This window comes from Rattus rattus, chromosome 13 (genome assembly GCF_011064425.1).
Source record: "Rattus rattus isolate New Zealand chromosome 13, Rrattus_CSIRO_v1, whole genome shotgun sequence".
Classification (NCBI taxonomy): Eukaryota; Metazoa; Chordata; class Mammalia; order Rodentia; family Muridae; genus Rattus; species Rattus rattus.
In genome coordinates, this window is record NC_046166.1 from 19,884,548 (window position 1) to 19,903,891 (window position 19,344).

The window sequence follows — 19,344 nt, forward strand, 5'->3', positions numbered from 1 at the left end:
CATCAACAAAGGAATGAATACAGAAAATGTGGTACATTTATACAATGTAGTACTACTCAGCTATTAAAAAACTTCATGAAATTCATAGGCAAATGGATGGAACCAGAAAATATCATCCTGAGTGAGGTAACCCAATCAGAAAACAACACCATGGTATGCACTCACTGATAAGTTAATATTAGCCCCAAAGCTCAGGCTACCCAAGATACAATCCACAGATCATATGAAGCTGAAGAAGAAGGACGACAAACATGTGTATGCATCAGTACTTCTAAGAAGGGGAAATAAAAATACTTATAACAGGAAATATGGAGACAAAGGTTTGGAGCAGACCTTGAAGCAAAGTTTATATAAATAGATAAATGAAGAAATAAGTAAGTAAGTAAATAAATAAAACAAAATCAAAGAGAAAAAAGAGAAAGAGAATATCCACAGTATATGGGGAATTGACAGCACTTTAATAAATTATATTGATCCATAGAGATAGCTGCATGGAGAAGACAGAAACTTAGTCCATTACACAGACCAAGCACAAAAGTCAATGCCACATACATCACATACATACGGATCTGCATAATACTTCACATAACAAATGTGGCAGAGGAGAAAGTAGGAAATATGTTTGACTTCACTGTGCAGAATGGTTCTTCCTGAACATTAGTCCAATAGCATAGAGAATAAAAACATCCATTCGTAAATCATACCTCCTGAAATTTAAAACATGGCATAAATCAATGATCATCATCATTTGACTGAAAATGATGCCTCTACCATTCATAAAAATCTTAATAATTCTTATAAAAATAAGTATATTTATAAACACAAGAAAAACCTTATCTATTAAGCTTCACACCTACTAAGTAGCATTCAAGATATGTAAGGTAGTCTGCATGATTTCAGAACAGAAATGCAAACATGGTTATCCCAAAGCTACAAATACTGCAAAGTAAACCAGTTACTGGCTCATAAGATGTTCTGGTACAGTAGTGGAACACATATTATGGAAATAATTCTATTTCCTGATGCTATTTCAGACACACTCTATGTGATGGAAACCAGGCCTGAAACTGCTAAAGCAGCCAAAATCCTAAGAGTAGATATGTCCTGAGCCAAGAGGAAAACTCAGTACTCTTATCCTGCTAAAGTACCGTATCAATGAAATGACTGTCATAGCTATAGATCTGTGTTTGAAACCCTCATTAGAAAAGCATCATCTTCTTGTAGACCATGGACACTAGCACAGAGACCCCAACCTGGAAAGTGTACAGAGAAGGTGTTAACTCCATTTTAAATGGGATGACTTCTTTACGTCTCTCCCTCAAGACTTCATTATTTCTATAGCAAAGGAAACAGAGATTCTAAGAGATAGAGGTGATAGATTACTGAGTGACTTACAGACATAATACCAAGTCCCTAGTAAAAGAAAAGAAAAAATAACATGGAATCTGAGAAGTAATATTAAGAAGTCAATAGGATTCAAACAAGGAATTGCTGACTGGATGAAGGTAGAGGTCAGTACTTTCCCTTTCGTGCATTCAGAGGATCTGAGGTAGCATCACCTAAGGATGGCACAGTGGCACCAGCCACCCTGTGTTTCCCTTCAGTATTTAGGTATTTTAGTAATTTCTGCAATTTAATGAATATAAATATCCTCTACTTGAGAAGACCGATGTGATGTTTGGATTCCACTGGTCATGGATGTTTGTTAAAATTTATTCTCAGCCTAATAGGTCAGGTCTGCACCTGAAGGGTGCACTGTGCACTCATTGATTTTTGGTGAACAGGATCATTAAAATTTTTATTATATTTACACATACAGTTACTTTGTTTTTTTGTTTTTTTTTCTTATAATTTTTTCCCCTTCTTTATTAACTTGAATATTTCTTATTTACATTTCGATTGTTATTCCCCTTCCCAGTTTCTGGGCCAACATTCCCTCATTCCCTCCCCCTCCCCATTCTCCCCCCATTACCACCCTCTCCCCAACAATCATGTTCACTGCGCATTCAGTCTTGGCAGGACCATAGCTTCTCCCCTTCCACTGGTGCCCAATAGCTAGTCTTATTATACTTGGGTGAGGTTGGAACCCAGGGTCGTCTATGGCTATTCTTGGGTAGTGGGGTTGCTAGTCCTGGAAGCTCATATAAATGTTGTTCTTATGGGGTCTCAAGCCCTTTCAAGCTCTTTTTCAGTCCTTTCTAAGATTCCTTTAATGGGGGTCGTTCTTCAGTTCAGTGGTTCAATGGCGTATTCACCTATGTATTTGCTGATTCAGCCTGTGTCTCTAGGAGAGATCTTACCGGTTCTATGGCCTGCACTTCTTTTGCTTCATCCATCTTATCTGAAGGTTGGTGACTGCATATGTATGGGCCAAATGTGGGGGAGGCTCTGAATGGGTGTGAACAGGATTTTGTGTGAGAACAACCAAATAGCTTCTCAGCGCACTTACCAGATGACATAATTCCAGGAGATTGAACCTTGATCAAATGGCATCATGTTCCTGTGGACTGCAGTGTCCTGAAAGTGACTCATTTTTCCTCCTTTGCCATTGGGCAGGTGGCAGGCCAATACCACAGACAGTAGATGTATCATGTCGGGGTGATCTTAGTGAAGCTCAGTTTTTTCAGAGATAAAAGTGACATCACTAACAGCAGATTTATCGTTTGCAGACATGACAATTTATGAGTCTGGTCTGTATATCGCTGTAAAGATTGCAAAAGAAACCAGCACCGGACTGTAGTAAAGCGGTGCAAGGAGGCAGTGGGCCTCTGATTTCAGAGGGTTTATCCTTGACATTGCTAAGTAGGACTCCCTCTTAATCAAGGGCTCTGCTGCTAGTCCTAGTGACTCATCCTGAGTGTTGACCTAAAATGTTTGCCCTTTTAATTTAAGAGTTTCCCATTAAAATGTTCTAAGTGAAGCCATGAATTTCTATACTCTTTATTACATCAGTAGATTTTTTAGTGTATTAGTGAAACCGTGTCTTCAACTGGTACTCTTAAAACTTTGGGACTCCTTTCAATACCTGGATGGAATTAGGATACCCCATTCTTGTGTGGGGTGTTTTCAGCAAAAAAAATGTCCTGTATTGGATTCATGACTACTAGCATTTTGTTCCATCCAGAAGACCCAGTTTTACAGGAATACTCCCAAAAATTTACTCATCCATCCTTTCTGACTTCTGTTCAATAGCAGTACTGGAGCCTTTGAGGCTAGTAACAGTTGATTTTAAACTAACTCTCACAAAATATAGATATAATCTGGGAAAAGTGGAATCACAGTAGAGGTATCTTCTCCATCCCATTGTCCTGGTCCAAGTCTGAAGCTCTTATTTTTATTGTTATTGTTGTATAATTGCCCTGCTAAATTATAAAAGACAAAGGACCCCCAAATAGTCAGCATGATGAATGAAAAACAAAGTTTATCATATTAATAAATGGACTAGTCTCTGGGAGATAGTTAGAGGCATTGACAGTATCTTATGATAAAAGAAGCTATTATTTTAATGACCAAGAAAAGGGATATTCTATATTAGATAATTTCATTTTTCTGTTAAATCAAAAGCCAAAATGACCTGGTTGGTGATGGCATAGAACTTTATCCCAGCACCTTCAGGGAGGCAGAGGCAAGTAGATTTTTGAGTTTAAAAGGCCCCTGGTCACAGAGGTAGATTCAGGACAGCCAGGCTACACACACCAAAACACACACACACAAAACACACACACACACACACACACACACACACACAATAATAATAATAATCGAGATAGAGAGAGTTCTTGGAAAACTAATCACCCAGGAATCAATTAAACAAACAAAACCTCAAAAAACCTGACACCAAAAACCAATCAATGGATCAAACAATATCAAAGCAGCAGCAGCAGCAGCAGCAGCAGCAGCAGCAACAACAACAACAACAACAACAACAACAACAACAACAACAACAACAACAACAAACCCAGCAGAATGTGACACCTAAAAAAGTTAGTTTGGATTACAGCCTGTTTACTCGTTGACCAAAGGGATTCATGAAACCCTTAGGCACATCATGGGCTATGCAAGAGTAGTGGTGCTCTGTGCATCCTGATCTTAAGTTCTATACTTAAAGTAACACTTCATCATTAAAGAGGATAGGCTGAGTTGGTGCCTAACAAGTTGATAGGGGGTAGGGTCTGGAGGAATAAAGAGTAACTTCTAATGGCCACAGGGTTCCTTCTCAAAGATAAAAATGTTTTTAAAACCAATAGGGTAATGGGTGCATAATTTTAATGACATACCAAGAAAGCACTCCTAGATCATATACTTGGAAAGAATGAACTTAGTGCATAAGTGTATTACATACCTGTAAAGCAATTATTATTGAAATGTTATGCTTCTTTCACATGTATGAATGTTTTGCGTACATGTCTGTGTGTGTACTATATGTATGTCTGGGCCTGTGAAGATATAAGAGGGTTGTAGATCACCTGTAATTAGATTTGAAGATGCCTTTGAGCTTCTTTGTAGGTGTTACTGTAGGTTTCAGGGTTTGTAGCTGAATGATGTTGAGGATTACCTTTGCCCTCAGTAGCAGACAGGTTACCTTCAGTATTATGAACTGGTTAGTATGGTGAAAGAGTCTAGATTTAGACCTGGCTCAACCTATCCCCCTGTGATGACAGAAATGCTATCTTCAGAAATCAGTCCTGAACATCAGGTTGTATAGAGCAACCAATAGTCTTGGCACTGGCTTGTGATGGTCAAGGTTTTCTATAGGACCCTTCGGTTAATGACTCAACAGGTTGTCACCCATTCCTGTTGTTGGATTTGTAACTTGGTGGCACAAGATGTCTAGGTGGAGCCTTGTGTCCTGTTAGTTTTTGCTCCATATGTATTCCATAAATATAGGACGCTAATAGAGTAGCAGATTTCCATTTAATTTTTTCAAAGGAACTTTAGTGTTTGTTGTCCCTCCCCTTAATTCCTACTTTACCTAGGCTTGCATGCCAGGGCTGTGGGTGCCTGGTTAAGAAAAAGAAACTGACCCTCTCCCTTATCAAGTATGAATCCATGTGCCCATTCCAACATGCAGCCAGCAGGTGACCAGGATACACTGGAGTGAGTGATCAACTCCAGTCACTTTTCTTTATCTCTTCCCAACACTCTACACTCCTCCCTCTTCCTTGGGAGATATTCTTCTGCCCCCTAGTTCCCTAGTAGATAGTCAGTAATCCTGTGTGGTTATCCAGATTGTAGTTCTCATATCATGTTGATGAATGTGAAAGGAGGGTAATGGGGTTTGAAAAATGCGAGGGGAGGGGAAGTAAACCCTTGCCCTCTACCTATTTCTCCGGTTCCCTCATTAACCCCCTCCTATTCTAGCTTTTTATCTCTTCCCAACACTGTACATCCTTCCTCTTCTTGGGGATATTCTTCTGCCCCCTAGTTCCTAGTAGATAGTCAGTAATCCTGTGGTTATCCAGATTGTAGTTCTCATATCAGATACTTAAAACCTAACATCCTTAACAGCAGACACATGAAATATTTGTTGTTTTGGGTCTGGGTTTTGCTAAATCAGGATGATTATTTGGGTCCATCAGGCCAGATCTTGGGTTACAGATTGCAATGGCTGCCCTAACTGCCCTCAGTATTCCCTTTGGAAGGCCATGCAAGTAGATCTACTTCAGCGTCAACATTGACAGAGCTTTGAACAAGCACTGAGGGGGCTGGGCTCCTGCCACTGGAGTCTGAGGGGGGCATACATAGGTCATAATCATAGGGTCCCGCCCTTAAGCCAGCTCCATTGTGTGCTCAGAGCGCATCACTGTGGTAGTGCCGGCACAGCTGAGCTGCTAGTTTATAGCTCAGTATTTGCTGAACTAGCAGGACGTGCCAACATTTTGTTGGCAAGTATTGATTGTTAATACAGAGAATTATTGTAGAATTTGGGAGGTGGCGATCAGTTAACAGGGAGGGAAGAGAGGGAAAGAAGTTCCTGGGCGGCCCTAGCTCAATAATGGATGAAAACTCGATGACATTCAACTTCCCCAGAAGGAGACGCTGGTACACGCGTCTGTGGGATTCCTGTCGTCGTTTAGGTTGCCTGTGTCATCAGAGATCAAGGCAATTTCACCGCTATCGGATCGGGTATGACCCGGTGGGTCGATTACAACGAGCGGCAAGTGTTGGGGATCTGGTGACAACAGAGAATATGATCCAATCCAGGAGACATCATGTGGATGAATATGATAGACGGGGCAGGTAATGGGGCCTGAAATTGATGAGAGCAGTAAAAGCAGGTTGGTGGGAACTGTTAGGGACACTCAGGGCTAAGCAGGAAGAAAAATCAACTTCTAGGCTACATCCTGAGGGTGGAGAATGGTCATTACATAGGCTCATTTTCACTGGGGAGCCCTGGGTTTTACACTGCTAAATGCTCTTAGTCGTATGAGACCTCCACACTGTGGAACAGCAGCTCCTAGGCCTTAATGAAACTACATAGTTTTACTTTTATGTTTACCCTTAAATTTTGTAAGAACACACAAATACACAACACACACACACACACACGTGCGCGCGCACAAATACAGTTGTTTTGCGTAGATGTATTTTTTGTGCGCTGTGTGTGACAGAACCTGGTGCTGGATCACCTGGAACTGCAGCTATAGACAGTTGTGAGCTGTGATGTGGGTCCTAACAATCAAAACTGTGTTCTCTACTAAATGAAACTAGAGCTGTTATTGCCAAGCCCCCTATCTCGATTTTATTTTTGTTGTTGTTGTTGTTCTTTTCTGCTTTTCTTTTTATTCCATATTTTATGCATTTACACTTCAGTGTTATACCCTTTCCTGCCTCTCCCATTTCCTCCCCACTCCCCTGGATTCTGAAGATTTTCTTTCTTTCTTTCTTTTCCTTCTTTCTTTCTTCTTTCTTTCTTTCTTCTTTCTTTCTTCTTTCTTTCTTTTCTTTCTTCCTTTCTTTTCTTCTTCCTTTCTTCCTTCCTTCCTTCCTTCCTTCCTTCCTTTTCTTTCTTTTCTTCCTTTTTTTTTAACATTTTATTTATAATGAGTGGTTCGTAGCTGCCCCAGATGGCTACAGAAGAGGGCAATGATCCCATTACAGATGCATGTGAGCCATCATGAGTTTGCTTGGGAATTGAACTCATGACCCTGAAGAACAGTCAGTGCTTCTTAACCCCTAAGCCATCTCCAGGCAAGATTTTCTTAATATATAGGGCCTTAATCTGAACATAGAATACTAGAAAATTTATCATAAGGTAAAATTCATCAACTTTAGCAAAAAATATCAATAAGATCAATATGATATATATTTTATAATGATCAAAGACATTTAGAACTGGAACTGTGACCATGCTCCCATGTAATCACCTTCTCTACTGTTGTTTTTACATTGACACACATGTGAAGGACAGAGATTGTCCTTGTCTCACTTCCTGTGCCTCACATGTGTGGAGCTTAGGGTGTGGTGGTCAGAGACAATGTCAACTGCTAGTTACGTTGTACCGCCATGTGGGTTCTAAGGCCTGAGCTCAGCCAAGCAGGCTTCCCTGTGGGTTCCAGCCCATTGTCCCTCTGTTTTGGAGACACACTTCACTCACCCACGTCCATGGTGTGTTTTATTTACTACCTTGAGCACACTGATCTCACACTTGCAGGCAAGTAAGCTTTTGGGGATCCCTTTATCCCAAACAGCAGAAGTCAGGTTTTCAGGACAAATGTTTTACCAATTGAGTTTTAATAACTACCCCAGCCCCTCATTCCTTTTTTTTGAGGGGGGTTTATTGGATATTTTTATTTCCATTTCAAATGTTATTCCTACCATGAACCCCCCATCTCATTGCTCCATCATTGTCTTCATGAGGGTGTTCCCAACCCATTTGCATAACCATTCCGGATTCCCTGCCTTGGCATTCCATTTCACAGTTTCAGATTCGCAGGGCCAAGGATTCTCCTCTCATTGGGGCCCAACAAGGCCATCCTCTGCTACATATGCAGTTGAAGCTTTTTGTGTGGGTCTTTCCATGTGAACTCTTTAGATGAAGGCATTTGGCCCCTTCCAGTTCCTGGCTATTATAATAAGGCTGCTATAAATGTAATGGAAATGTTTCCTTGTTTTATGTTGGAGCCCTTTTTTGGGTATATATATTAGTGCGGTAGCTGGGTCCTCCAAACAGATTTTCAGGAGTTGTTGTCCCAGCTTGTCTCCCACCTGCAAAGGAGCAGTGTTCCTCCTTCTCCAAATCCTCGTCACCTCTGTTGTCACCTGAGTTTTGATCTTTAGCTATCTTGACTGGTGTGGGGTTGAACCACAGGCGGTATTGATTTGCATTTTCTCCGATGATCAAAGATGTTGACCAATCCTTTAGGTGCTTTTTTGGCCATTTGATATCTTCCTCACTGAGAATTTTTGTTTATCTCGCCCTCATTTTGTAGAGTAATTTGATTCTCTGAGTCCAACTACTTGAATTTATGTATATATTTGATGTAAGGCTTTTTACTGATGTAGGATTCATAAAAAATTTTTCCCAATCTGTTAATAGCCATTTTCTTCTAATGACACTGTCCTTTGTCTTACAGAAGCTTTGCAATTTTATGAGTTCACATTTCTTTATTCTTGATCTTGGAGAATGTTGGTTGTTGTTCTGTTCAGGAAATTTTCTCAAGTGTTTCTATGTATTCCAGGCTCTTCCCACATTTTCTTCTATTAGGTTGAGTATATATGGTTTTTGTGGAGATCCTTGATTCACTTGGCCTTATCTAAAAGTAGGGCATAAGAATGGTTCGATTTGGTAATCTACATGTTGAGTGCCAGTTGATCCAGCATTAGTTGTTGAAAAAGCCACTTTTTTCCACTAGATGGTTTTAGCTCCCTTTTCAAAAATCAAGTGCCCATAGGTGTGTAGGTTCATTTCTGGGTCTTTATTCTATTCCATTGATCTATTTGCCTATCTCTGTACCAATACCATAACATTTTTAATAATATTGCCTGTACAGCTTTAAGGTTAGGAGGGTAATTCCCCCAGAATTTCTTTTTTTATTTTTGAGTATAGTTTTAACTATCCTGTTATTTTTGTTAATGCAAATGAATTTGGAAATGTTCTTTCTACCTCTATGAGGAATTGAGTTGGAATTTTGATGGGGATTGCATTGAATCAGTAGATTGCTTTTGGACAGGTGGCCAATTTTATAATATTAATCCTGCCAATCTGCGAGAATGGGAGATCTTTCCATCTTATGAGATCTTCTAATTGTTTCTTCAGAGACTTGAAGTTTTTGCCATACAGAATTTTCACTTGCTTGGTTAGAGCCACAATGGGTTATTTTATTTTATTTGTGATTATTCTGAAGGTGTCGTTTCCCTAATTCCTTTCTTAGCCTGTTCATCCTTTGAGTAGAGGAAGGCTACTGATTTGTTTGCGTTAATTTTATATCCAGCCACTTTTCTGAATTTGTGTGTATCCTTGTCTTCCTGATTTTAGCAAGTGGCATCCTGATGCTTCAGTTTAGTTGATGACACACCAGCATATTTCCTAGTCCACATGCTGCTTGATCATTTTGTAATTAAAAATAATTAGTCTTAAGCTGGTTTCTATATAAAGAATACAAGAATGAATTACAGTTTTAAAATATTCTGATTATTGAATATTTTTAAAAAACACTGACTTGTCCAACAGTAATTTTTTCATCTCTTTCAGTCCATTTATTCCCCACATGTAACTTAGATATGTACAGAATACATTCTAATATCTCTCAAGGTCTTCCCATTTGTAATTCCTTGTTTCTCTGCCCAGTCAAGCTTCCTACATTCTATAAATTTAAATATAATCCCGGGGAGTGGCGGGGAGGGACCTGCTCCTGCCTGCTTCAGCCAGAGACTCTGTGCCTCAGCCAGCGCCAAGCCGCCTGTCTTGCGCAGTGAAAAGGCTGGGCTTCAGCATTGCTGGTGGGAAGGGCTCCACACCTCACCGGGCTGGCGTGCGCGGCATTTTTATATCTCGCATTGCAGAGGGAGGGGCTGCCACCGGGCAGGCACTCCAGGAGTTAGCGGACGTGTCCTCCTGATCAATGGAGTGACACTTGACTGAGGCAGGGCACGATCATGCTGTCTCCTGTTGACTGCTGCTTCCCCACCATCTCCCTGCTTCTGGAGGGAGACTGGAGGCCTCATCCACCCAGCCCCCCACCACATTCCTCTTCAACCCCTACTGCTACTGTTGCTGCTACCATGACCACTGCCATCCCCGGAGAACCTCTGCTACCTAGACTGTCCCCTAGCCTCTTGGCCACTGCCTTGGAAGGACCATACCCTGTGGAGGAAATTTGCCTGCCCAGGGCGGGTGGCCCATTGGGGCTTAGCATTGTAGGAGGTTCTGATCACTCCAGCCATCCGTTTGGTGTCCAGGATCCTGGTGTATTCATCTCCAAGGTGCTTCTTCGGGGCCTTGCTGCTCGCTGTGGCCTTCGGGTTGGGGACCGCATCCTAGCAGTGAATGGGCAGGATGTTCCGGAGGCCACACATCAGGAGGCAGTTAGTGCCCTGCTCAGGCCCTGCCTGGAACTGTGTCTGCTTATGCGGAGGACCCCACCCCCAGGCATGCCCAGGAACTCTCTGCATCCAAGAAGGCCCTGGAAGAAGCTGGTTATCAGCATCGAGGGGCGTAAAAAGGGTCATCAGGGGCCTGTGATCCTACAGATGAGGGCATCTTATCTCCAGGTGAACCTCCCCAGGGAGCTGCAGGCGGCCAGGCGGCTGCGTGTGGGAGCTCCGGCTGCAGTGAACCAACAGAGCCTCCTGGGCCCTCCGCATGCTGGCGGGGTGCAGCTCACTGCGCAGCGTGGGTGACACCCTCACCGTGCTTGTCTGTGATGGCTTTGACACCAGCACCACCACAGCCCTGGAGGTGTCCCCAGGTGTCTGCCAACCCATTTAACAGGCCTTGTACAGGAACAATCTGAAGCATTTCATCCATTGACGGGAGCCTGGGTCCCACCAGAGGAGCAGGGAAAAGAGCTGGCCAGTCAACCCTACCCTGGGGCCTGAGTCTGCAGAGACCACGGGTGGAATCAAAGAGCCCCTCAAGCTGGATTACGTGTCCTGGCTGCTGTGCCCAGTGCTGGGAGTTTGCAGGGACCCTGTGGCGACCACTGGAGGAAGATGACTCAGGCCCCTGTTCCTGGCAGTCAGTCAACAGCCTCCCCTAGACGAACTGCCAGCCAATGTGAAGCAGGCATTACAGGGGCCTTCATGAGCTGTGCCCACCACATCCTCCTGAGAACAGTGCTACCCAGCCTCAACACCTGGTCCCCAGCCTCCCCAGAGCAGCTGTCCTTCCGTGGACGACAAAGTGCTTCAGGCTGGAGTGCAGGTGCCTCAAGCATAGGGTCCCCCCAAAGCGTGTGTCCCTGATGGTGCTGACGACTTGGGAAGATGCTGGAGGGAGGAAGCTAGCAAGCTGCAACAGAAAGAGGGGGCACAAATGCGGGGAAAGAGGCAGTAACCTCAGGACCCTGACACAGGGCTCGCCTCAGACAGAGTAGTTCCCGGATGATGGGCAGGGAGGCTGAGGCAGCCTGGGCCGGGCAAGCCATGCAGGCATCAGCCCCTCTTCACCCCACCCCTAAGGAGGCAGCGCCCCTGTGAGGACAGCCAAAGCTGAGGTGACGTCATCCAGGGAGGCGGCTGCGTATGCAGAGCCCTGAGCTGCCTGCCCAGGCCCGGTCCCTGTCTCCTGCAGGCGAAGGGCTCTAGAGGCCGAGAAGCAGGCACTGTGAAACACAGCCAGGAATGAAGTCCCTGGACAGGATGCCCCCGTGCACAGATGGTCTCAGCAAGTCCCAGGAAGGCCGTGGCAGAGAGGACCCTTGGGCGACTGGCTGGGGCCCCTTCACCTGCACCCACACATCACCTACACCATTAGGGCTTTTGGCCTCCAGACCAGTACCTCCCCTGGGCACTTGTCACCCAGATTTTAGAGGCAGCTGAGGGACTTTGGACCCATCTCCCAGTCCTGGCCACAGGAGAAGATGGAGAGGTGGCATGGTGCCTCACCTGGCACTGTGGGCCCTGAAGACATGCCTTCTATGCAGTAGTCGTCAGACCATGACCATGGCTTAATGCCAGGGCCTGGGCCCTGTGCCCTCCTAGGACCAGGTGCTTTCCCCAGACTTAGGGGGAGCCTGCCAGCTTCATCACCTCCCCTACCCCAAGTCTTTTTAGCCTTTGGTGTTAGCATTTAAAGAGACCCTCAGGTGCGGCTTCATTCTTCCCCCATAGCCGGGATCTCATGGCAGACTGTAACTAGTGATGTTTGTACAACCCAAAGACTATTTTTGTGGTTTAAGAGGAATAAAGTTAACTACGTTTAAAAAAAAAAATTAAATTTAACATGAAATGAACTTTGCTCTTTGAACCATCCTTTTCATTTTTGCTGAAACTCTCTTTTGAATCTCAAGCAAGGCAGCTAGGCCACCACGTTATTACCTTGTAGGAACATTTACCCCAATTTTGTGTGAGTCCATGGGCACATTGATCAATATATATAAAAAGCATGAGAGGTCCCTGGTTTCTATACTGGTACTGAGTATAGAAATGTACACATGGGCATAAAAGAATGAAATGTGGAAAAAAAAATGAATCAAAGTATGGATGACTGGTTTCGTTTTTGTTCATTGTTAAAATGTACACAGATACAATGGCCTGTGTAATTGCAATTTACCAGTGGATTGTGACATATTTTGTTTAATGTCAGGCACAAAGCATTGCATGATTACCTTTTATTTTGTAGAGTAACAGTGTTAAAATATTACTAATTATTGTTCTACAATAGTAAATAGGATAAATGACCTTGTACTCTGGAGAGGCTAAAATGTGAATGAAAATGCAATATAACGGATGAGATAGGAGGATTATCAAGTTCAGGACATGGTTAGTAAAAGAGAGTTCTTTTATAAGAATCATAAACTTTTTTCTATGAAATTTTTTTGTGTACTGCTGATACAATCCTGTTTTTCTCTCACAGAATAGTTCTGTTTATTTATCACTAGGAGAGAGATCATTATCATGATCAGTAAATGCTGAGCTCTCAGAGCTAGAAATGCTTGTAGTGTTGTAGCAGATTTCTTGCCAATCCAAATTCAAACATCCACAGCAGCCCCTTGTTGTTGTTGTAAAATATAAAATAAAAAGTATTGTGGTCTTTTTACCCGCTAGGTCCTCACATGATTGCCCCAAGATATCTGCTGATAACTTTGGCGGGAAACACATCCCCCACTACTCAGCTGTACCCTGTCTCTTGCCAACCACACACTTTCCTATATCAAACTGTCACATAAAAACACAACTTTAATAATCTTTGACACAATTGGTAAGATATAATTGCCCACTTAAACATACAAAGCCCGGTACCATCCATCCCTTAGGAACATTAATAACAACCTGTAAACACACAGAGCAGAATCTTAACATCTCCTGCCATGGCTTCTCCCCTCTCTCCATCTCTGTCCTGTCTCTCCTCCTTCCTCTAGTCTCCTCCTCTTCCTTCAAACTTCTCTCCTGCCCATCATTCCTTCTCCTCCAATGACAGGCCTCCTTCTATCCTGTACCTGCCCCTCACCTGTACTTTACAAATCTAATGGAGAGGTGGTTCTGGTGAAGTCACCTGAGTTCTGGAGTCCTTGACTGGGCAGCTGTCCTTGGGGGTGGGAATTAGCATCAAAAATACAGATAACTCCAGGGAACCACAACACCCTGTAAAGATAGCCTACTATATGTTTATTCATCCCTTGATGGGGACATGGAATCGTGGGGTTCTAAAAATCCCCAAGTAGTAACTAGTAAGTTCCAGATATTAGAGTAGGGTTTAAATTGAAGCTGAGATCAATTAGAACTTTTCTAGGTTTCAGACTATATAAGTACTTACAGGTGATGATAGTCTTATTTGGAATTCACAGATGTCTTAAATGCTTTCCAATTTGCAGGACATCCCTACATTACATGTGCCCACAACCATCAGATGTAAAACACTTTTTACTGGAAAATAACTCCAACATTAACATCAAGGATGATGAAGGCTGCAAACCGTTGATTAAGGTAGCTATTGGCCATCTGTTTTGGTATAAAATGGATTAGAGGTGTCCTTGTTTGGTTTTTTGCTGTTGAGAAAATACTGAACAAAACCAACTGAGAGAGGGAAAAAGTTATTTGGCTTCCATTTATTCATCCCAGTTGATCCTTGGGAAACCTGGTCAGGAGCTCAAATCAGGAACTGAGGAGGAAGAACTAAACTAGAGACCGGGGGAGAATACAGCTTTCCATGGCTTTTTACCCAGGTTTGCTCATCATTTCTTCTACAACTGAGAACTTTCTTCTCAGGCATGCCCCCGCCACAAGACCTTGGGCTTTCCACTTCCTTTTTTAGTTAGATATATTTCTTTCGTTACATTTTCAAATGTTATTCCCTTTCCCTGTTTCCCCTGTCCATAAGCCCCATCTCTCTCTCTCTCTCCCCATATGGGTTTTTGCACCTGGGGTCAAACCTTGGCAGGACCAAGGGCTTAGCCTTCCACTGGTGCCATAACAAGACTATTCTCTGCTCCCTATGCAGTTGGAGCCCTGTGTCAGTTCATGTATAGTTGCTTTCCTACTTCTATCTGAATAAAAACAATTCCACACAGTTGCCCAGAACCCAGTCTGATAGAGACAATCCCTCAAGTGAGGATCTTTCCAGGTGTATTAAGCCTGTGTCACATTGGCAAAAAGAACAAAATCTAACCAAACAAGCAATCTCTGCACTGTGACAGCCAACCAGCACAGACCTGAGTGCTTAGAACATCTGGGTGGGTTGGTAGAACCCCTTAACTCTACCACTTGGGAAAAGATGTGGTGGGGAGATCATTAAATGAGTCAAGCCTGGAGTACTTAAGAAGACCTTGTGTCAAAATGGAGGGAAAATATGAATAACTAAAACTCTGTCTGATTTCAGGGTAACTATTCAGTGTCATGGTAGAAATGTCTCTCTTGGCTTCCTTGAATTGAAAGATGTATTTTTTTTGTACAATTTCCACAGGCGTGCAGTGGCAAAAACACAGATTGTGTTTCTATATTGCTCAAGTACAATGCTAATCCAAATCTGACAGATTTCCATGGGAATACAGCCTTTCACCATGCCGCTTCCAGGGGAAACATAAAAATTGTAAAATTGCTCCTGGAGTACAACGTAGATTTTGAAGCCAAAACAAAGGTAAAGGTCATTCAACTTCATTCCCAATGCACTTCTACCTGTCACACTCGGACCTGTTTTCTACATGCAGAACCTCAAGCATTATCTCTGAATGTGTTCAGAGGAGTGCTTTTTTTCTTTAAATAGAATATATATATACATATATATATATGTAATTAGTGCAAAAGAACACAGAACAGCATGGTTTTCCTCAGCATTGACCTTGTTTAAAATTCAAGAATAAAGGCTTTAGGACGACACACACACACACACACACACACACACACACATCTACACTGACAATAAAAATAAATACATTTCAAGTTAAATGATTATAGAATAAATATAAATGGCTTGCAGCTAAGGAGGTACTAATGTGGGTTTGGCTCAGGGATAAGGGCAGACTGGAAAAGGAAAGAGGTGACAGGCAAATTAGGAAATTTGATCATTGGAGACAATGCAAAAAAAACATTTTTATTATTTTGCAAAAGTTTTGGTATTCATAGAAGATAATATTGACCTTGGGAGATAATTCTTTAGTTTAGAAAAGAAATATATTTGAAGTGCAGATTGAGAAACTCTGCTCCAGATACCTCTTGAGCACACTCCTTCAACAGGGGCACACCAAACTTTGTTTTGGTGTTGTGGCCATGGAGGTCCTACTCTATGGGGCTAAGAAGATTGGAGCCATTGAGTGTTTGGGGAAAATTCTGGAAGGGATTGGTGTTCATGGGCAATGTTGTATAGGGAAAAGATGTGTCAAAGGGAAGAAGACAGCTGTGTGTGGAAAGCACAGCAGGTGTTGCAGGAAAAATGATGCCTTGTGACTCAGTTCAGTGTGTGTTTATGTTCACAAAATCTGTGATGAACTTTATAAAATGTTTTATAAAATGTAATATTGTTTTTCTTTACAGTATGGCTTGACACCATTGGAACTTTGCAATATATGGACATCACCCTGAAATGGTAAATTTCTTAGAATCAATGAGTGCAGATTCACAGTCCGTTGCAAGTGTCAAAGCAGGTACAGTTTCTTCTCTTCTACAATCTTAGTGTTGTTCTTGATGGTGACAATTACTTAAGTAGGAATATTAAATGATATTAATTGATTTGAAAACTCAGAGACAGATATTTAGAAAGCTTATGACACACGAAATATGGAGACTGTTCCAACACAACAAAAGAACAGCAGTACCAGGATTACTACATAGTTCAGTAGTTCAGTTCGTGAGTCATGAACCAAGACAAAGAATAAGCTAGATCAGTTGTTGTTCCACTTCAGTATTTTTTATTTTGACACAGTTTGCCACTGAATTTGCCATGTGTCATTGGCAAATGTTCTACCATGAATAAACATCACCAGTCCCTGAGTCTGAAATTTTATAATTTCTGACTCTAAAAATGACAGCATAAGCCATATGTTTAGAATTATACATACATAATCACAGGTAACAAATAGTGTTTCCTAGTGATCTGTTTGAAATGTCCAATGCAGCAGAAAACTACCTTTTGCTAGGAAGTGTTCGGTAAACTTTCATCCTGTAATTAACTAGCAATGTTGGTGATACTGCAGTCCAAGACATTTTTGTTTCACATTTCAGATGGAGCTTTCAATGTGGATATATAAATAGTTCATTTCCTATTTAGAACTTTAGAATTATCAATCTTCTCCTAGATTTTGTGAATGTTTAGCTCTAAAAAATGATCTTACAAAGCTATATTCCTTTCCATATGAAATAAAATTGTTTATGCTGAAATTCCCTGTTTAGTACACATGTTTACCTATTGTTTATGTTGAGCCATTATTTCCGGACAACAGATCTGTGCTTTAAGGTGAGCCTTTCTAGAGAGAGCTCTCTCTCCTTTCAAAACTTTAATGCTCTTTGAAATATTTAATTTTATTTTTTCTTATTCATTTTACATCAAACTCACTGACCCTGTCTCAGTCTCCCTATTCTACAGTCCTTTCCGGTTCCCCTTCACCTTCACCTCCAAGCAGTCATGGATCCCCTATGTATCCCTACACCCTGGCACTTCAAGTCTCTGCAAGGGTAGACACTTCCTCTCTCTCCGAGGTCAGACAAGGCAGCTCAGCTAGAAGGAGGTATCCCATGTATAAGCAACAGCTTTTTGATAGACCCCATCCCAATTGACTGGGACCCATATGAAAATCCAGCTGCTCTTCTGCTACATATGAGTGGGAAGGTGTGAGTCCAGCCCGTGTATGTTCTGTGGTTGGTGGTTCAGTCTCTGAGAGCCCCAAGGGTCCAGGTTATTTCACTCTGTTGTTTGTCCTCTGGAGTTCCTATCTCCTTGCAGACCTGGAATCTTTCCTCCTAGTGTTCCCTAAGAGTCTACTGCCATACATCCCTGAGTAAGCCAAATATTATCTTTAGAGTTTTTAAGAGGGAGGGAGGAGAGAGAGAGAGAGAGAGAGAGAGAGAGAGAGAGAGAGAGAGAGAGAGAGAGAGAGAGAGAGTGTGTGTATGCATGCGCGCTCTTTTTAGTGTGCTCTCTATATAAAAGCTAACTATGCCTCATGTTTTCTCTTGAGAAAGTCGCAAGGATACCAGTCAATAATCATAGTCAATTGCTGAAAAATAAATTCAAAAGTGTTTGGTTAGACCTGTAGTCCCATGAATTACATCCCAGTCAGTGGGAGGTAGGAGACACACAGACCTTTGTGAGTTAAGTCCAACATGGTCTATGGGGTGGGTTTCAGACCAGCATGGCTACATAGTGAGATCCGGTTTCAAAAAATATTGTTTGTAAACATCTAAACTAAGATACAGGGGACTCAAATATAAAGGGCTTCAAATGCTCGCTAAATGTTTTTCTTTTTTTTTTTTGGTTCTTTTTTTTTTTGGAGCTGGGGACCGAACCCAGGGCCTTGCGCTTCCTAGGCAACAGCTCTACCACTGAGCTAAATCCCCAACCCGCTAAATGTTTTTCTTATGAATAGTAAAATAACGATAACTTGTATATCTATGCCACAGTGCAAGAAGACAAGCACATAAAAAAGGAATGAAGCATGTAAGATTTTTGGAAGGTAAGATTTTTATATCATATATAAATTTACTATATTGTAGCTGGTCTTATTTACCCTAAATAAAATAGTGTAGACATTTTAGCTCCTCTCCTACTTTGACCACACTAGGCAGCAGAAAGGAATCCAAATGCAGGCAACAGAATGTGAACCTGCCCTCACTTCAGTAAACCAGGAGCCCACATGAAGAGCACATGAAGCTGCACGTCTGCTACATGTGAATATGGGGTCTATGTGCAGCCTCGGCGTGCTCTTTGTTTTTTTTGTTTTTTGTTTTTTTTTTCTTTTTTTTCCCGGAGCTGGGGACCGAACCCAGGGCCTTGTGTTTGCTAGGCAAGCGCTCTGCCACTGAGCTAAATCCCCAACCCCTTGGCGTGCTCTTTGATCGGTGGTTCAGCCCCTGTGAGCCCTCATGGGCCCCCGTTGGTTAATCTGTAGGTTTTCTTGTATTTCTGAACCTTCAATGGCACTGTCCTCCTTTGAATTCAATATCCTTCCCACAACTCTTTCATAAGACACCCCAACCTACACCTGATATTTGGCTGTGGGTGTGCACATCTGTTTCTATCCAGGGCTGGATGAAGACTCTCAGAAGAATTATCCTAGGCTTCTGACTGCAAGCATAGCAAAATATCATTAATGGAGTCAAAGATTGGCTTTCTCCCACAGGGTGGGTCTCAAGTTGGGCCAGTTATTGGTTAGATATCTCCTTAATGTCCGTTCCATTTTAACCTGCATATCATGCTGGTAGGATAAATTTTGGGTTGATGTTTTTCTGAGTGCTTTGGTGTTCTCCTCCTTCTCCTGGAAGTCTCCCCTGTGTACAGAAGATGACCACTGAAAGCTGCATATCACCTGCTGCTAGTAGGCTCCGCGAGTCTCAGCTCCATGGATAGACTGCTAAGAGCCCCCATGGTTCCTGGTCTTTGTTTCACCACAGAGATGCCTCTCCACTGGTATCTTCTGTCCCAGCTCCCACACCACACCTGCTCTGCACCTTAGTTCCCCTCCCCATCTCCCACAGATTTCCCTCCCTCAATGGAATCCTGATATCTATTTCATTTTCCCTCCTGAGTGAGAT

The 19,344-nt window shown here is 42.4% G+C and overlaps 1 pseudogene; it reads left to right on the forward strand.

The window, feature by feature from the left end:
• Window positions 1-5,995: 5,995 nt before the first annotated feature.
• LOC116914972 lies at window positions 5,996-17,595 on the forward strand (annotated as a pseudogene).
• Window positions 17,596-19,344: the final 1,749 nt, after the last annotated feature.